Raw genomic sequence first — 21,277 nt, forward strand, 5'->3', positions numbered from 1 at the left:
CCTCCAACTCCTGCTCTCAAGAGATCCTCCCAACTTAGCCTCTTGAGTAGCTGGGACTATAGGTGTGTGCCACCATATCCAGCTAATTTTTAATTTTTTTTGGTAGAGATTGGATCTTGCTATGTTGCCCAGGCTGATCTCAAACCTCCAGATTCAAGCAATCCTTCTACTTCAGCTTCCAGTGCAAGTCACTACACCTGGCCCAAAGATAAGGTATATTTAAAAAAATCAAAAGCAGACACACTGATGGGCAGTGTGATGGTGGATGGAGTTAGAGATTGCCATAAAGATAATCCAGTGTAGCCAACGTGGAGTAGGAAATTTGAGTTTGAAACTTGGGAGAGGTCAGGGCAGCAGAGGTAGAGTGAGAAGTCACCTACAAAGAGGTGACATTAGATAAATTGGCTCAGGAACAGGGTAGTCCCATTGATTGTCCATGGTGGAATATGGATATTTAAGGGGAAGACTGAGGAAGAGGAGTTGGGAAAGTTAGATCATAAGTTCATTGAAGAAAGAAAGAAAACAGAAAAGAAATAACTTGCTCAAGTGCATGTGTATAGTAAGTTTCTGAGGTAGGTTGGCATAGATGTGTGGAGGATCTTCTATGGGGTACAGACTCTGCTAGACAGTGGTAAATATACAGGCTTGAAAAGATTCAGTCCTTTACTTAAACGAGCTTGCAATGGCAAATAGTTATAAATGAGATATTTTTTAGATATTATAGAAATCATTTTGTGAAGCTAACATCAGAAAAGATATTGAATCAATATTAAAATTGAAAGTGAGAAAGAATTTTCTCTTTATAAAAGTACATAGTTTGTAAACTTATTTTTCTGAAGCAGTTGTGAATTTCATATACAATTTCCTGAGTAAAAGTATTTTTTTCCATTTGACTTTGGGGGAGATAATTGAATGCAAAGATCAGCTGAACTCTGGAGGCAATTAACATCTGATTTAAATTTAGTCTTCCACGGAGCTTGGGTGATTAGACCACCACTTAGCAGGAATGTATCTGTAGGATAGCCAGGGGGCACGCACACCTGTTATCACTACAGCTGGTTGGCAAATGTCACTGCTGCTTCATATAAATAAAGCATCGAAATGGATAAACAGCATTTCACAGACATATTATGAAGTCATTGTAGGGTGTTTTGATGATTTGTGCATTTCTTCATACATTAACACAGTATATTTGTTAAAATGATATAGTAACATTTAAAGAAAACATATGCTCAGCAAGTAATTGAGTCATTATACAATGTAACATTCATCTACAAATTAAAGTATTTTTTTCTTATTATGGATATAAAACCTGTATCTCACTGAAAGAATAAGTGAATAGGCTGGAAAAATGAACAGGATAAACAAATATTTAGATGTTATTTATAAAATGAGGCTAGGTAATAAATATAGAAGCAATGTGTCAAACCATGTATTTTCATCTCTTTTAATGTTCTGGCTAAATTATGATAAGTTATATAGTCTGTGTAATAAAAATTCCCTGAGAGGGCCAAAGGAAATATGTTTAAAACCATCATTTTTATAGAGTGTAGATAAAAGTGATTGATACTACCTTATTGGTAAGATTATTATCAAATACACATAAAAGAATATACATCTAATGATAGTTGTTAGGTACTATTTTGTGTGTACAGTGCTATCTCATAAGAGTTTGAGATATTAAATTACAGTTAAATTATAAACTAGAAATAAGAAAACAAGCACCTGAGGTAGAGAGTTCAAGACTAGCCTGGCCAACATGGAGAAACCCTGTCTCTACTAAAAATACAAAATTAGCTGGGCGTGATGACGCATGCTTGTAATCCCAGCTACTCATGGGGCTGAGGCAGGAGAATCGCTTGAACCCAGGAGGCGGAGCTTGCAGTGAGCTGAGATCGCGTCATTGCGCTCCAGCCTGGGCAAAAAGAGCAAAACTCCATCTCAAAAAAAATAAAAATAATAATAAAATTAAAAAAAAGAATATGCTAGTATTTGAACAACTCTACGGGCTAGGTTAGTTAGGCTCTGAGAAAGAGTGGACCTTCTGAGCCTCCCTAAGCCTCATTCATCTACCCTGATGGGTAACATCTGAGCAGCACTGTAATCTCTTCTAGAAAGTTCTGATAGACAATTTTAAGGGACTAAGGAGTGGAATGACTGAAGATTAACTGAAAATAACACCATTTTTCTTATCATTATTACCCCTTTGTCAGTAGAATAATAACCCAACTTCCATCTCATTGTTGAACCTCCTTAGTCCCCCAGTCTGGCTCCTTCCATCCATGCAAACTTTTCTGCTGCCCCGTTGATAGACACTGTCTGTTCCAGCTACACACGTTTCTTCAGTTTGTACTGTCACACAGTCTTGACTCCAATATTTTGCCCTTCCTAAGACACTTTGCCCTTGCCCTTTGACCTCTCCAAGTGCCAACCATAACTCAACACTCAGTCTCACCTCCTTCATTAGGCTTTCTTTTACTGCTCCATTCTTCATTGATCTCTCCACTTCAAATGTTTATTGGCTATTACTACCTGTAGAATTCATTGAGCAATTCATTAAGTATTGACACAGGACAGATTTTACAATTGTTCCAAGGTTTAGATCATGTCTACAGAAATAGATTGTTTTCTTCTAGAAGGGTTCAGTGTTTTTATACCTTGTTTCTCATCACAGTAGTATTTTGATGAATACTAGTTAAATTGAAAACAAATAAGAAAAGTAAGTGATATTGTAACAGGCTTATGTTAAGAAATTTAGCAATATATAGTATAATAATAATCATTATTAATAAGAACAATATTACTACAACTAATAATCCTAAAAACACAAATAGATCTTTCTAACCAGCATAGGGCTAGGTTAATACACAAGCTATGACCAAACAACACAATTGATATGCAGTTTATTTAGGTACCCTGATTAATAAAAACAATGTAGGTGGCCAAATCTAATGTAACTAAATGTAACTATGAAATAGTAATACGGTCAGTCTAATAATATTCTGCAGAGATATAGCCAGAAATTCCTATTTACCATTGATTGCTTTTCACCATTTATCCATACATGAGACTATTATGTTCTTCCTATATTTGTTCTTTCCTTTGTTGTTAAAGGTGTCAGATGCCTGCCTGCAAATAAAAGAAGGGAATCTTTGGTTGCTGTCCTCTTGGAAACGATCAAAAGAGTAAGGTATAAAGAAATAGCCCCATTTTCCTATTTCCTCACCATTTTCAATGACTAATTAAAGCTAAGTTTTGCTTACAGATAACCTGTGATATGCATTTGGGATTGCAAATGAGTGTACATCTAACATCTTACTATCAATATTCCATCCATATTAAACCCATTGTGATTTGATCTATCTGTTATGCTCCTTTAAAAATTAATTTCAAATTATATGTTATCTACCCACACTGTAGCTTTTAAAGGAAATCATTTTTTAATTATGCTAAGATTAATGATTGTAATATTTCCTGGTTAAGAATTTTATTTACTCAGAATGGAAATTAAATTAAATTATATGTTAAAATGAACAGCTTGTGTTTTATAGAGTAAAAGAGTCTGAATTTGGTAACATTATTTCTGGGATATATTGAAAGACCTTATAATAAATATTGAATATTAAAATGTATTCTTATTATATTAATATTACTCTTATTACTGTTTTTACTATCAATTTATAAGAATCTCCCTAATTTATGAACCTTCTGATCTTTCAAAATTATAAGTTTCCATGACAATATTAAGTGTGCTGTTAAGCATTTTTTAATTTTACTGTGTCCAACTGAAATAGAAATACTATAAAAGATATATTCCCCCGATTATCCTTGCTCAAACTGAGCCCACATCTTGATATGCTGAGAAGATCAAAGTCTATAGAAATGGTCACCTGAAGACAAGTTAACAATTTCCAGTGGTATAAAACAAAGGTATGTCATAACCCATTTCTCTTAAACTTGTATGTTAATGACTCACAACTGCTCCTGGAAGATTTGGGTTCTTGTTCTTTTGCTTTGAGGAAAGAATATTTGGTGTTTTTCTTCATACTGATGACATGATTTTGTTGTCACTACAAAATATTGTCAGAAAAATGGCTCAAGAGAACTATTCTAATACTAAAATGATTATTTTGTGCATGCAATGAAAATATCTAACCAGTCTATTTCCAATTACTTTTTACTGAGATCATTTGTAATTAATCTACATGAAAGTATGATACCAGAATCCAAACTAATAAACAGTAAATATTGGTGCTGTGCTTTACCGAGATTTTTAAATGGTGATTTAGTAATTAGTAACATTTACTTTAGTATTTTTCTAGACAAGATCATTGAGATTGGTCTATAGGTAAATATATTATGGTCGTTTTATCTCTTGTGTTAGAATAGACTCAAACAATTTCTGAAAAATATCTCAATTAATGCTTGAGGGCTAGTGTAGAGGTAGCATGATTATCTCATCAGGTATCAGCTTATATTAGGTTTATATGAGAATGTCACTGTTTTCTTCACTCACAATATGTTTTTGTTCTCAGATGACAGCAGAGTTTACCTGCATTCCAGGCTTTAGCACAAAATAGAACCTCAAACACTGAGTGGTTGAAGTGATTACCGGTGAGGATGTCCATCTATTTTACTAGATATACTATGTTTGTTTAGCTATTTAATCAGTTGTTTTAGTTTTCATAAACCACCAAGAAGACTTGTGTAGGATTTATTTTACTGAATTTTATGACTGTGCTACTGATTGCCTTGCCTTGAACAGCATGCTATTGTGTTTAAGACAGGACTGTCTTTTTTATTAGGAAAACATTTGGAAGACGTTTTTTAAGTCTCAGCACTAGAAAAATGTAACTTTATCAGTATAGTTTTTAAAATATCAAAAATAGTGAAGGCTTGTAACTAAACTTGTTCATCTCTTTGCTTTGGCTTCTAGGAAACTCAGAAAATTATTTATCGATTTATAGCAACTTACGGGATACATCGCTATAAATTCTTCTAATAGTTCCTGCTTAATTTTATTTTCACACCCTCAGTTTTACCTTGAGCTGACTTTTATATCTATTTCCTTTCTCCAAATTCCTTGGAAATGAGGCATTACCCAATAGAATAATTACTTGAAATACTTAACCTTTAGAAACTCTAAAGTGGATCAAAACTTATCTTAGAAAGGAAAGAAAAATAGATGCCTGTTAAGAGAAAGAGGGAAGGAGCAAAGACATCTATGGAGTTCAAACTAAGTTGGGCATTGTTCAAACATTTCATAAAGTTTAGTTTAATCATTATAACAGCCAGGTAAGCTATTTTCATAATAGTCGTTATTACTGAAAATTTATTTTTCTACAAACTTATTTAAATGATTTGCATATGTTAAAAAAATTAACACAACAGTCTTGTAAAATAGGTACTAGGATTATTCATGAGGCACGAATAGATTTAATATCCTGACCCAGGTCACACAAGTAATGTGCAGAGAAACTGGGATCCAAATCCAGATGTTCCTGCTCCAGAGACTCTATCTTGGCATGCCATGCTTTTCCTTATTATCCCCATTTGACCAGTGAAGAAACTTTGGAACTCTAAATATGTAAGTAATTTGATGTAGACAGTGGGTACTGGAGCCTAGATTCAGACCCAGTCTGTTGGCACTAGAATGTGTGTGTTTGTCCTCTGTATCACTCTGTCTTCTCAAACACATTTGATGTTCCAGAAATTGCTCTATGCCAATGTTTCAAAAATACTTTTCCATATTAACATATCAATTATAGTTATTTTAAATGCCTTGCTTGATGATTTTAACTTTTCGGCTATGTCAGGGCTTATTTTCTCTTGCCTAATGCTCATATCCTGTTGCATTTGTACATATGTGATAATGCTTATAAATTTTGCTTGTATAGATAGTGTCTGTACAAGAACAGTAGAGAGAAAAGAAAATATGATTTACCACTGATATTTACCCATTTTTCTGTTACACAGTCAATTTAAGAAGTTGAGTGAATCTAATCTGAGATTTGAGGCTAGACCTCATTGTAGCTTTCCTTGCATTATTCAAACACTGTCCTCCAAACTTTTATGGGTGTGGTAGACTTTTCCTTTAGCGGGGCTTGAGATTGGCCTATCTCAAGATATCCTGACTCTCAAGTGAGAGCTGGTCTTCACACATTGGTAGCAGACTTATTCTGAGTGTGAGATTTATTAGGGTTTATATCTATCATAACAGGCCACAACATACACTTCTGAAAATCATAATGATCATAGCAATCACACAGCTGAAAGAAAACACTAGCTTGAACTAGTCAATGTAAGAAAAAAGTCTACTCTCAAGTGAGAGTCAGGATATCTTTACATAGCTGATCTTCCAGCTCTGCAAACCATGGAAGAGTTCTCTCTGCTTTAGAGACTGACTGACACATTTTTGGTCAGTCAGTTTGCTTCCTAGTTTTCTGCCCTTCAGATGATTTCTATTCACCTGCTACTTTGCCAACAGCCTTTGGAAAACATCTGTATACACTTAATGAGGGCCTTGAAACTCTCAGAGAAATGTTTCTCAGTTATTCTCATCCTGTCCCCAGTCTTTCAATGTATTGCCCTAATGCACATATTGGTAGCAGACTTATTCTGAGTTTGAGGCTTATTAGGGTTTAAATCCATCATAACAGGCCACAACATATACTCCTGAAAAATCATCATAATCATAGAAATCACATAGCTGAGAGAAAATACAAGCTCGAACTGGTCAATGTAAGAGCATTTAGATTGATTTTGGCATATTCATAATTCCGTGACCTATGGAAGATGTATATTCAGAACTGATCTACTGTGAGCAGGTTTTCCTTGCTTCTTGGCTAGGCTTAATCTACTATTCAATATGAATATGTTTTCATACCTATATAATAAAAAATATTTTCAAGTTAAAGAGATCCCCTCATAAATAATACTAGCCAAAAATTAGTCACATTTCCACATCAATATTTTCTTAAAGTACTTGTAAAGCTGAAGTAAAGAACAACAGACCTGAAAGATTAGAACTGCCTTATTCACATCATTGCCAAGCTTGGCTGCTTATTGAGATGACCTGTTGAGGTTTTCAGAAACACAAATTTCCTGCCTACACTGTACCACTCTCCAGGTCCTATCTTTTCCATCAAAATTTCATGAGGTGAAGTGTAAGAATCATTATTATTTTTAAAAAATCTAAATTAGTTCTGACTGAACATGTTTGGGAAATCACTACACTAGGGTTATTACTTTTCTTTTAATCCAAGAGAAAGGATTCAAATAAAACAGTTAGTTACACCAAACAGTATATCAATCCTCACCTGTTTAGCCTAACAAATTTCTTACATATAAATAGATCTTAATATTGTTGGAGAATTGGAATTTTATCGTAAACCGTTTGACATATATATCCTTTATTTCTATTACTCTCTTTGTCTTTTAATCTCCAAGACACCGTGTGAAATATTTAAGTCACTACCTTCTTCCTTGCACAGTATTCCTCTGAAGAAAGTGGCAGAATGTTTTACATGTATTTTCACAGGACTGTACCAGTAAAGATGGCAAGGTCTCAACACAGACTTTTTTTTTCTTTTAACTGAGAAGAAAGTTCAGGGACTAAACCCTTATTCCCAAATATGAAAAATAAATGTTAAGTTTCACAAAACCTTGGAGAAAGCAGCATCCAGGAATGCATTAAAAGCATCATTTTTTTCTTAGTAATGAAAACCTGAACTGAGAAGCAATTTAAGTGCAAAATGAACTTGAAATTATCTGTCATGTCCTCCTCTCTTTAATAGAAACTAGAGACAGAGATAACCATGCCAGGACAAAATACTGGAAACCTAATTTAATATAAGTCACATTCAATAGTGGATGTAGTAGGAACATTGTTTAGATTGAGTTATAACGGCTACTTAGCTAATGCAAGGAAAATAATATCATGAAGACAGGATCTTGAGTTTGATAAATTTTATCTTCCAAATATCTTTGAGCACCAAACTCCAGACAGATGGTTATCTAACAAATGTTTATCACTTCTGACAAAAAGTTCTTAACAAGAGTGGGTGCAAATGTATTACTATCATAATAACCTAATACAAATGTAAAAATTATTAATTTATCATGGACCTTGTATATGAGAAATTATATACAATGAAGATAGCATTAGCCATGAGAACAGTGGATGTCAGAAACTGATAGAAAATTTAAATTATACAATATATATTTAGATGATTTCAGAGTTTGCTAAGTGTTTCACCTAAATCATCTGAGTTAATCTTTAAACAAAGCTACGAAATGCCTCTGTAAGTAGGTTGAATAGTGGTCACCAAAGAAATCAAATCTTACTCCCTTGAAATTGTAAATATTACTGTATTTTGAGAAAAGGGTATCTGCAGATGTGATTAAGTTAACAATTTTGTGATGAGAAAATAACTCCAGATTATTTTGTAGGGCAATTAATGCCATAACAAATATTTTTATAAAACAGAGGTAGAGGTTTCACACAGCCAGGAGATGAGAAGGAACTGTGACCTTGTGGACAGATATTAGAATGATATGACCAAAAGTCAAATAAAGGGAATACTTCTAAACTCATTCTGTGAGGCCAGTATTAACCTGATACAAAACTAAGTTAGGACACATCAAGAAAAGAAAACTACAGGCCAGTATCACTGATGTATATTTATTGATGCAAAAGTCCTCAACAAAACATGAGCAAACCTAATTTAACAACACATTAAAAAGTTTATTCATCATAACCAAGTGGGATTTATCCAAGGGATGCAAGCATGTTTCAACGTATGCAAATTAATCAATGTGATACATCATACCAATAGAATGAAGGACAAAAACAATATTGTTATTTCAATTGATGCTGAAAAACCATTTTATAAAATTCAATATCATTTAATAGTAAGAACCATCACAAATGGTATAGAAGGAACATACCTTAACAGTTAAAAGGCCATATAAGATAGACGCACAGCTAGTATCATACTGAATGGGTAAAAACTGAAAGCCTTTTCTCTAAGATCTAGAACACAACAATGATGCATATTTTCAACACTGTTACTTGACGTAAAGCTGGAAGTCCTAGCTAGAGCCATCAGTAAAAGGAAGAAATAAATGGTGTTCATATTGGAAAGAAAGACATCAAATTATCTTTGTTTGCAGATTATATAATCTTATATTTTGAAAAACCTAAAGACTCCACAAAAAACTGCTAGAATAACTCCATTCTGAATGTGATAAACACATTCAGTAAAGTTGCACAATGAAAAATCAATAAGAAATAATCAGTAGCATTTCTATATGCCAACAGTAAAAATCTTAAAAAGAAATCAAGATAGCATTCCCATTTACAGTAGATAACAGATAAAATAAAATTCCTAGGAATAAACTTAACCAAAGAATTAAAATATCTCTATAATGAAAACCATAAAACACTGATACAAGAAATTGAAGAGGACACCAAAAAGTATAGATATTCCATGTTCATGGATTTGAAGAATCAATATCTTTCAAATGTCCATATTACCCAAAGCAATCTACAGATTCAATGCAATACCTATCAAAATATCTAATACATTATTCACATAAATGGAACAAACAATGCTAAAATTTATATGGAACCTCAAAAGATCCAGAATAGTCAAAGCTATCCTGAGCAGAAATGCAACAGTGAACCCATTTTCAGCAAAGGTGCCAAGAACAAACATTGAGAAAAGGACAGAGTCTGGGAAGGGTAGTGGTGGGGAAGTGGGGATGGTTAATGAGTACAAAACAAACAGAAAGAATGGATAAGACCTAGTATTTGCTAACACAACAGACTGACTGTAGTAAAAAATCATTTAATTTTGCATTTAAAAACAACTAGAAGAGTATAATAGGATTGTTTATAACACAAAGGATAAATGCTTGAAGTAATGGATAAAAAAAGAAATTATTGCTGTCTACTTTGGATAGTTGGATAATTTCTTCCTTATGTTTCTTAATAGACATTTCCATTTGGTCTGAGTCATTAATCCAAGTACAATAGGATATATTAACAATTGCCCAGGCTGCACATTTGCCAATAAGGATGAAATCTATAACAATTCCAGCATCCCTATCATCCCTAGTCAATGAGTTGAGGATAAGCTGAATTCCTTCCAGCTCCAAGATAGTCCAAGATAGTCTGATTGGTTACTTCAGCTAAATTCAAAACAAATATTTTACCACTCTTTCTAATTTGATGATTCACATTGTGGTAATAACTGCCAAAAACAGCAAATAAGTAAAGTGTCAGTTATCCCTCAAGAAATCTACCTTGGAAAATCCAGGGCAGCTTCATTTTAGAGCGAATGCCTCAGTCTTCTGAGCTCTCAGTTACTGGTGGTGTTTCCATAAAGACTTGGTCTCTTATCACCACCTGTAAGATGAAAATAACAATGTTTTTGGAAGGGAAGCAAGTTAATTCCTAGCTTCTACACAAGAACTATAATCCCAGCAATATGCACATGTTGTCCCAGGGGAGAAAAGAAAATGATGATTGCTGAGGTCCTGCTCATGGGACCTCCAACAATCAATGTGGGGGCATAAGTTGATATTGCCTCTAATGTGTTCTCCAGCCCTACTGGTGGATAGAGTCTAGTTCCTGATTTTGAAAAGACTCTGAAGGCAGTTCCATCTATCTTGCTTGTTTTTGCCATCATTTGGATGCTATTCATTTGCCCCAGGCAATGATTGAGAATGTGGATGGTGAACTTACAGAGAGAAAGAGGAGACTTTTCTTTGGGAGTTGCAAAAGCTGGAATCATTCTGTTGTTTGTGATAGACCTTTTGATAAGGTTAGAAGAAAAAGCAGTGGTTGGAGATGTCTAGTTAGGATAGTTGACCCAGCAGACAATTTAAAGTGTGTGCAACGGTTTTTGTTGTGTCATCATCAGGACATTTTTTCTTGGTATGAAAGGATCCAGGACAGATCTGAAGCAAAAAAATCATTAATGTGTCTCCCTGATCTACACCTCAGAGGCCTAATGGATTGCTTTCTCAGGGGCAAGGGTAGTTGCTTTTCCTCCAATACCCCAACATTGGTGTTTCTAATTCCTTTAAGGGGAACTCCACACTTGCAAGCATCTTCTGTGCACACTCAGAGCTTTCACATAGTGGGGTTAGTTCCAAATGACAACGTATTTTTACAAAACTCACAGAGACCCAATGTTTCCCTCTCTTTGACTTGGAGAGCAATGCACTTAACCAAGTGGTCATTACACTTATGATCTGCTACCGTGTCAATTCAACAGGACAATTCAGGTGTCTGGCCTAAAATTAATTTTGAATTACCGACACTCCCTTTTGCTAGGTTGTTAGACTATGAATCAGGCTATCCTGGGATTCTTGTTAGGGGAAAAATAATCCTGTCCAGGGATGTCAGGAAAGAATTTTGAATTTTTGATAGTTACAAGTAAAGATCAAAGGTCTAGTGTCATGAGTCTGCCAGAAATAGACGGGGACAGTGCCCGTGGAATATATTCTCTCACTTAGTGACACTGGGATCAACTTTTGCTCCCATTGATCCACTGGCTTTACTTCAGACAGTAGATTAGGGGTCATAATTTCCTATAAAGGAATCAGTGCTATTTTTTCATGTGAGGTCAAGTTGCTGCTGAGGATAGGCCAGCTGTGTTCCTGAATATACCATTTTCACCCAGCTAGGGAAGATTTGGGGGCCCTTTCTTCCTTGGTAATAATGCAATCTGAATTGACCAACCTCAATATAGATATATCAGGGTAAATATTAATAAGGCCTTATGGGTGAGACATTCAGTGTTGACAAGAGTGCAGTAGTAATTGTAATGGTCTCTTTTCTTTTTAAAATCTTTGTATATATTTAGTGGGTACAAGTGCAGTTCTGTCACATGGATATATTGCGTAGCAGTGACATCTGGGCTTTTAGTCATCACCCAAATAATGTACCTTGGACCCACTAAGCAATTTCTTATCCCTGAACCTCCTCCCACACTTCCACCCATCCAAGTCTCCAGTGTCTATTATTTACACTCTATGTCCATGTGTACACATTATTTAGCTTCCTCATGTAAGTGACAACATGTGGTAATGGACTTAACTGTTTCTGAGTTATTTCACTTAAGATAATGGCCTTCCAATTCCTCGAGGATCTAGAACTAGAAATACCATATGACCTAGCCATCGCATTACTGGGTATATACCCAAAGGATTATAAATCATGCTGCTATAAAGACACATGCACACGTATGTTTATTGCGGCACTATTCACAATAGCAAAGACTTGGAATCAACCCAAATGTCCATCAGTGACAGACTGGATTAAGAAAATGTGGCACATATACACCATGGAATACTATGCAGCCATAAAAAGGATGAGTTTGTGTCCTTTGTAGGGACATGGATGCAGCTGGAAACCATCATTCTCAGCAATCTTTGGCAAGAACAGAAAACCAAACACTGCATGTTCTCACTCATAGGTGGGAACTGAACAATGAGATCACTTGGACTCGGGAAGGGGAACATCACACACTGGGGCCTATTATGGGGAGGGGGGAGGGGGGAGGGATGGCATTGGGAATTATAACTGATGTAAATGACGAGTTGATGGATGCTGACTAGTTGATGGGTGCAGCACACCAACATGGCGCATATATACATATGTAACAAACCTGCATGTCATGCACATGTACCCTAGAACTTAAAGTATATATAAAAAAAAGAAACACATCTATGTATAAATAAAGCACTTTTTTCAAATTAAATAAAAAAAGATAATCACCTTTAGTTACATTTATATTGTTGCAAAATACTTTTTAATGGCTGAATACTATTTTATTGTATATATACATACTACACCTTCTTTATCCAATCATCCATTGATGGACACTTAGGTTGATTCCATATCTTTGCTGCCATGATAAACATATAAGTGCAGGTCTCTTTTTGATATAATGATTTGTTTTCCTTTGGGTCAATACCCAGTAGTGGGATTGCTGGATGGAATGCACATTCCATTTTTAGTTATTTGAGAAATTTCCATACTGTTTTCCACAGAGGTTTTACTAATTTACATTCCCATCAACAGTGTATAAACGTTCCCTTTTGTCCTTTTCTCTGCATCCTCGCCAACATCTGTTCTTTTTTGACTTTTTAACAATAGCCGTTTTCACTGGTGTAAGATGATATCTCGTGTGGTTTTAATTTGCAATTCTCTTAATGATTAGTGATGTTGAAAATTTTTTTGTATGCTTATATTGGCCATTTGTATGTCTTCTTTTGAACAATGTCTGTTCATGTCCTTTGCCCGCTTTTTAATGGAATTATCTGTTTTGGTTTTCTTATGCATAGTTTTCAAAAAAGGCGGAATTATTAGTAGTATGGGGGAGGCAATGGGTCCAAAACTCAAATAGATTCCTCCAGGTGGAGTCTTGCCAGAGTCTCCAACTGACAAAATCATTCTCAGAGAGTTGTAACTCAAAGATGTCACTCAGCATGGAAAACTTGTCTTTAGTGTGACAGAGAAACTTAATTTTTAGTTTAATTTAAATCAAATAATATACATATAAATAGCTAATGTGACTAATAGCACAGGTCTACATAAATATCACCTCTTTGAATTACACATAAATCAAGAACAAAATAAAAGATAAGAAAAATCACAAATGGGTTCTATAAAGGATATTCTGTGAGAACAAGTGAAATATCTTACTGTACTAAAGATTTTAATAAACTGTTGGTCTCTGAAATGTATGTACCATATGGACTAGAAAGACACTAAAAAAAGAAACCTTGTCACCTATGAAAGAATAAGGATGACAGAAAACAGAAGCCAACTATGAATTAAAGATGTTTCTGATTATGAAAGGGCAAAAACTGGAACAAAATCAAAAATCAAAGAATAAAGTAATTCAAATTAATTTCTCCTGTAGCTTAAAAAAGTATAACTATGAAGAGCAAGAGAGCTCATTAAACTTTAGATAGAATTAATGAAAAGAGACACCAAGAAAAATACTCTTAAACTTTCCATAAAAGGTTAATGAAAATAAATCTGTGCTTATCCAAATTGCCTACAGAAGAACAAAAATCAAGCTATTTTTGGTTTTATATTTGCAGTAAAATATGCCTAAGCTAACAGCATCTATAGAATTTTGAGAGACAAGAGGTTAGTGTTTCTCAAATTTTATGATAACCTAAATGGTTTTGATATTTGAAGAAAAGAGAAAAACATTTGCAAAATACTCAAGGGCTCAGGAACCTTGCTAACCACGAGTATTTCTGAACAATATATTGGAAAATAACTCAGTCAACTGACAGTTTAGTCAAAACAGTAACACAAGAATGAAAAATTGTCACTTTCTCTGAATAAGTGGTAAGCATTTAAAATAGTTAAATAAAATTAAATCTAAAACTACTTTGAAATTAATGTTATCAGTCTAAAAGGTAATGCCAATTTTATTGTTGTGAGGGTATGTTAAATATAAATGAATTAGAGATAAGCTGGGTATTAAGATATATATTACACTTACAAAAACCCATGTATACAAGAGTGGGTGGAAAATAAAAATGTGGCAAATATTTCATTTTTCATTCTAAATTGTTAAAAAATAAATGTTAAAAAGTAGTTTTGAAAATTTTAATAAGTATTTATAAAATAACTCTAGTAAACACTGATAACATTAAAATTACTGAATAAATAAAACAAAATAAGTCAACATAGCAAAAATTTTAAAAATTTGAAAAAGTACAATAAGAAAGTATGAAAACTATGAAAGATTATATCAAAAGGAAATATGACCAAACATCTATTATAGTAATAAGCACAAGCATTTATTTTTTCTCTGTCATAAGGTAAACTTAAATGCAAATCTACATGGCTTATATGAGTGAAGACTAAAATAAAATTTCTTAGAAATGTAAAAAATGAGAATTATATAGTTTTATCAAATAAATTTAAATCAGATGAAAATAAGCAACTATTAATTTTATGTAAAATAATAAACATATCAAAAAGCACTAAATAAGAAGTAATTTTGTATCCATAAGAAGTACAAAATACAAAACTATATTTATAAAGCATCATAGTTTATGAGAATAATGAAAAGTATAACAAATATTATTTAAAAACGCAAGAAGACAATGATAGAAACATAACTGTGCAGTAATTTAACAAAACTTTATAATGCTAGATGATTTTATAATCAATAAAGCTGCAAAAATTTCATTTTTTTACCACACTGAAAGATAATATTTCTGCAATAAGCACAAAAGAACGGCATTATCATCAGAAAATCAAGAATTCATATAATTATATCAAATCATTAAAAAAGAAGAGTCAAAATAATCAAAATAATATCCTTTATGGAGAATATCCATGTGTACATAGCTTATCAAACAATCAGTAGAATTATTCTGAAATTTAAAAATCTATAAAAATGGTAAGCCAACACATAAATATATACATTGGCTATATTAAACCAAGAAATTTCACTGATAAGACTATGAGAAAAATTCTTCAAAATAACCAGGCCGTATGTTGGTGGACACATACACACACACACACACACACACACACACACATATAGAGAAGGACAGTGAATGTCACTTATTTATGTAGTCTTAATATGATCATTTAAAAGGGAGAAACACTTTAAGGAAGAAAGTTTATCCTAAATTCACTTATATGATGAATGCAGCCTCTACTAAAGTTTCAATGGATTTCTTAAGAAGAGGACATTCTAGAATTAAAATTCAAGAGTAATGTCAAAGTGAATTTTAAAACAAAAGTGATGAACAAGCTCCTTGACTTTATATTCCAGATGTGACAGTACTTTGCATATAACAATATTATTGTGGAAGGAAATAAACAGATCAATGGGAAAGAATAGCTCTTGTAAAGAGTTGAAAAATATTACTAGATACTGATATTGAACAAAGGATGCAAATCAAAATATATTTCAATATATATTTCAGTCTGCAAAATATTATTGGAAAATTAGCTATTTAAAAATGCATATTTAAACCTTACAATAAACATGAAATAAAGCCAAGAAGCATTAAAATATTAACCACAAAACTTCATATTATAAAAGCAAGATGATTCAATATACTTAAAACATAAAAATTATACACAGTATAGATAAATTTTATATAAAAGTAATGTATTTTATATAAATATATAAAAATAAAATGCTATTACCTCCAATGAAAATTAGCAAATGACACAACCTTCTACTCACAAAAAAATAGAAATCATATGTATGACCAATTAAACTACAAAAAAACATTTTTCTGATATATATGACCAATTAAACTACAAAAAATGTTTTTCTACCATACATAAATGAAAACTAAACTAAAACTAAAAACTGTTATCCTGGGTTCAGTTTTATCTTATGAGCTTTTAAAAGCAGCAGCAGAAGGCAGAAGTGTCAGTCAGAAATGGCACGGAAGGAGGGAGGAGAGATGAAACAGAAGGAGAGTTTGGGGAGATTAGAAGCATGAGAAGGACTCAACCTGCCTTTGCTAGCTTTGAAGATGGAGAAAGGCGCTCCAGCCAAAACATTTGAATGGCTTCACAGCCGACATACAGCAAGTTATCTTGGACTTCAGTCCTACAACTGCATGGAAGTACATTTTTCCAACAGCCTGAACGAGCTTGGAAGTGGATTCATTCCTAGATCCTCTAAAAGTAACACAGCCGTACTCACACTTTGATTTCAGCCTTGCAAAACCAGGACCAGAGAAACAGCTGAACCATACTGTGCCTGAACTTCTGATCCATAGAACGCTAAGATAATAAGAGTATTGTTTTATGTCTCAAATTGGTGGTAATCTGGTGAGAGAACAATAACAAACTACTGGAAAAATTTCTCTCCTGATGATTTGGCAGAGATTACACAAACAAAAAATCATTGCCAGAAGACAGCCACAACTATATTTAGTACTGGCAACATAATTTATCTCAGATTTTCTAGCAACTAATTTCATAGTATGTGTCTAGAGCCTTAAAGATGTTCATAGTCTGTGCTAATTCTATCTCTTTCACAATCCACCATTATGACCTAAGCAGAGCTATGAACTAAGGTTTAAATATAAGGGTATTGACCAGACGCAGTGGCTCGTGCCTGTAAGCCCAGCACTTTAGGAGGCCAAGGCGGGCAGATTACTTGAGGTCAGGTGTTTAAGACCAGCCTGGTCAACATGGCGAAACCCCGTCTCTACTAAAAACACAAAAATTAGCCAGGTGTGGTGGCGAGTGTCTGTAATCCCAGCTACTCGGGAGGCTGAGGCAGGAGAATGGCTTGAACATGGGAGGCGGAGATTGCAGTGAGCCGAGATCATGCCACTATACCCCAGCCTGAGTGACAGAGCGAGACTCCTTTCTCAATATAAATAAATAAATTAAATAAATAAATCAATAAAATATAAGTGTATTATCCATGGTAGCAAACATTTAGAAACCACCTTTAATTCCAAATAAATTATAATCATTTATATGTTGAAGTATTATTAAGGGAATAATGTCATATTATAAAAAATAAATATATTTGAATATACTCAATATATAGGACTAGATGAAAAAGTGTGCTTCAAAAATAAACAAAATCTCTCAATATCTCTACTGTCTATCCATCCACTCATTAGCACACACATGCACATACACCACATTGAAAACAGACTGGGAAGAAATATAATCAAATGTTAATAGTAGGTATTTCTAGTGGAAAAAAGTATAAATATTTTAAGTCTTCAAATTTCTAATTTATAGTTTTCTGTTTTTCAATATTTTTGTAATCATGTGAATTATGTTTGTGATAAAACTATTAAGAATCAAACATTATTTCACATTTTTGAAATAGAAATGTTACATGTGTAGATTTAATATGTAGATAGACTCTTAAATACATTAAAATTTTAAATATGCCTCTTACTTTGTATATCTGGTTTTTACTTTTTTTTTCAACCAGGAAATATTGATTATATATCTGGGAACACTTGATTTTTCAGAAGCATATCTTAGAGTTGTCACTAACCTTTCTTTTTTCTATTTCTTGGGCTTATAATTAATGTTTCCTTTTATGCTTACATATTGACATATGAACAAAAAACCTTGTATTTATTTTTGGATTACACATGTAGAATCTAATAGCATCTAAATAAATGTAATATTCAGCCGATCAAATAACTGGACATCTGTTGCATTGCAAATAAAAAAAGGTACTTTACTCAGTGGAAACAATAAAAAGCTAAAACAAACAAACAAAACCTGACCAGGCCATCTTCATTATGATCAAGGCTGTGAAAATTAGCATCATTTCTTCTCTTAGAAATTGCAGCTTCACAAATATGTTCATATATACTCACAAAATCCAGTTTTAGTGAAGTTACAAGAAAGATAAAACCCACAACCCCCACCTCCCATTAAGACTGTTAAGAACAACTGATATTGGGCAAAAGCCATGCAGGAACAGGTAAGAGGAAAAGAGGAGGATCCAGTGGAACCAAATTTTAGGAAATTTTGGCAAGAAAGTCTTTCAGAGTTAGGGTATTTTTTAAAATATAAAAGCATGATCCTGTATTTTCAACAATGGAAAAGAAAATTAGAGTAGACAGAAGTAGACCCTTTAGAACTAATTTGGTTCAGAGTAAACAAGAAGAGATGGCTTTAAAAAGAACCACATTATAAACCATATTTGTAGAAAGTGGTTTGACTTTGGAACAGCAGAGAAGGATCCTTTAAACTATAAACACATGTCATGACAACGCTGGATGCTATGTGTTTCTTCCTGACTCAGTCCCAACTCCCATATCACAGGAACCTCCTAAAAATAACACATCAGAGACAATCCAAATTCAATACTGAGGCACAAATCAGCACAGCATAGCACAGAGATACTGCAACAAAACATGTAAAAAGAAGTAGCCAAACTTACTAATAAATAAATATCACCAGGAAAATGTTACTACATAGCAGATGAAAATTGTGCCAAAATATTTTGGTTTAAATGTCATAAACAATCAATGGCTTCTTTAAACAAAAACTGTATCAGCAAAACAAGAATTCTGTAACCAGATAGTGAGTCATGGGGAGAAAATGAAATATAAGAAAGAGGGATAAGAAAAAAAAAAGACATGCTTAGAAAACTTAAGACAGAACTGACAGGGATACAAGCAAGAAGAGAGATTATGTAAGGCTCAGCAATGATCAAAGATAATATAGTAATAATACTTTGAAACAAGAATGTATTGTAAAATGTTGGAAAGGCAATAATACACATAAAAAAGGAAATTTAACATGCCAATAACTGGAATTCCTGAAGAAAATAGATGAAATAATGGAACATAGCAAATACTTAAATATATCATTTAGACTTCAACTTTTGGTACTGATTGTACCAACAGATTACCCACCAAAAAGAATATAAAATTTGGGTGTAATAAAAAAGCAGCTACCTTAAGACAGTAGAGAATAAAGAAAAGTAGGCAGATTCCGGTGGCAAGTATATGCTCAGAAGAGTGGAGTTACATGAAGTGGATTTTTGCCTTCCCAGCTGTTATCCTGAGGCCAGATGCAGTCATCCTACTGTGCGCATTCTTTTTCTCTTGAAAATTTAGAAAAACAAATTCAGGGTAACTGTGGTTACTGGAAGGGTATTCTCAGAAGGTGAAGAGCTGGAGAGGGGATTCTGTGACTAGCCACATCACCGGCTCCCGTAAGTCAACAATAAACAAGCTCTACAAAAACAGTTCTGCCAAAGATAAAGAATATGAACTTATAACAATGCTATAACCTAAGGAAGAAGCCTTAACAAAAAAGTTTAAAATAGAATAAAACTTATAGAATAAGAAAATACATATTTTTTGACAGCTGTATATTGTGTTTGTATTTTAAACTAAGTATTGCAAAAGAGTAAAACAGTTTTTTAAAATGAGGAAGTTTACAAAAGTAAAAACAATTCAGTAAGCTGAAGTCAATTTGTTATTAAAGAAAGAAAAAAAACCTTTAAAAAGTAAGTCTACTGCAGTCTAAGTAAGCAGTGTTTATGAAGTCTATAGTAGTGTACAGAATGTTCTGGGCCTTCACATTCCTTCACCACTCACTACTCACCAAGGGCAACTTCCAGTCCTGCAGGCTCCATTCATGGTAAGTGCCTTATACAAATGTACCATTTCTCAAAATCTTTTATACCATAATTTACTGTACTTTTTCTCTGTTTAGTTATGTTTAGATACACAGATACTTACCATTCTGTTCCACTGGCTACAGTATTCAGGACAGCGTGATGTACAGGTTTATAGTCTAGGAGCAATAGTCTATACCACACAGTTTAGTGTGTAGTAGGCTATGCCATCTAGTAGGTTACACTTCGTGTAAGTACACTTTATGATGTTCGCTCAAAGACAAATCACAATATGTTATTTTGATATATTAGATTGATTTTTATATATGTTTAGATTGAATTTGGATATTTCTATTTTTATTTTAAAAATCTATTTTTAAAAATAAATGCTTCCTGTCTCCAATTTTCAGTGAAGCTTTTGGTTTTAATTCCTGTTAATATATTTAAAAGACCTTCCCTTACCCTTTTTTCTACCACAAGGAGAAAAAAATCCTTCCAAAGAGAATAAAATCTAATTTGGCAGTATTGTATGTCAGGGAATCACTACTTTTATTTTGTTATGTTGCAGAATTTTGAAAAGAGATTGCTGTAATTTACATTTTACTAGGGATAAAAAAAATCTTTTTAGAAACTGTTGAATGGTCTGTTGTTACTGAATTCGGTATCTTCTAGTCTGTCCTTGACATGAAATATTCCTGTCCTATGAGTTCACATTTTGTATTTCAGGTCCTTCCACTTTGTCATTTAATCCACTTTGCAGCTTTATAAAAAATAGGCAGTTGAGTGCTTTTAAAAAGAAAATTATCCAACAGAATATTTTAGGAAATAAGATGCTCAAGACCTTTTCACCTGCCAGAGGGAAGAGGAGGGGGCACTATATATGATAGTCACAAATATGAGAAGCCACTGACATTGTGTACTGACAGTGAGTCAATAATTTTCACCAAATATTTTAGAAAAGTTGTGGCTCAAAGTAACTTGGATCAATGCTGAAACTGATTATTTCCAAATTTAGTAGAAATAATAAGTGACAATCAATGTAATTTTTAATCCACAAGGATGAGTGTGTGTGTATACGCACACACACATATAAATATGTGTGTGTGTATATATATATAAATGTATATGAAATTTCACAAGTAATT

General features: G+C 33.3%; 1 long non-coding RNA gene across 2 annotated transcripts in view; it reads right to left on the reverse strand.

Moving 5' to 3' along the window:
- The window catches only part of LOC105475283 (uncharacterized), a 36,329-nt gene extending 19,292 nt beyond the window's left edge, over positions 1 to 17,037 (reverse strand). The window contains exons 1-4 of one of the 2 annotated variants that reach the window (XR_983246.2): positions 16,719 to 17,037; positions 10,309 to 10,411; positions 3,035 to 3,129; positions 2,456 to 2,532 (exon numbers count right to left, since the gene is read on the reverse strand). This is a non-coding gene — a long non-coding RNA (uncharacterized lncRNA). The remainder of the gene's footprint in view (positions 1 to 2,455; positions 2,533 to 3,034; positions 3,130 to 10,308; positions 10,412 to 16,718) is intronic. The other variant, XR_983245.2, reaches the window with a different exon arrangement.
- Positions 17,038 to 21,277: the final 4,240 nt, after the last annotated feature.

The sequence above is a fragment of the Macaca nemestrina genome, chromosome 4 (genome assembly GCF_043159975.1).
Source record: "Macaca nemestrina isolate mMacNem1 chromosome 4, mMacNem.hap1, whole genome shotgun sequence".
In the NCBI taxonomy this organism is placed as follows: Eukaryota; Metazoa; Chordata; class Mammalia; order Primates; family Cercopithecidae; genus Macaca; species Macaca nemestrina.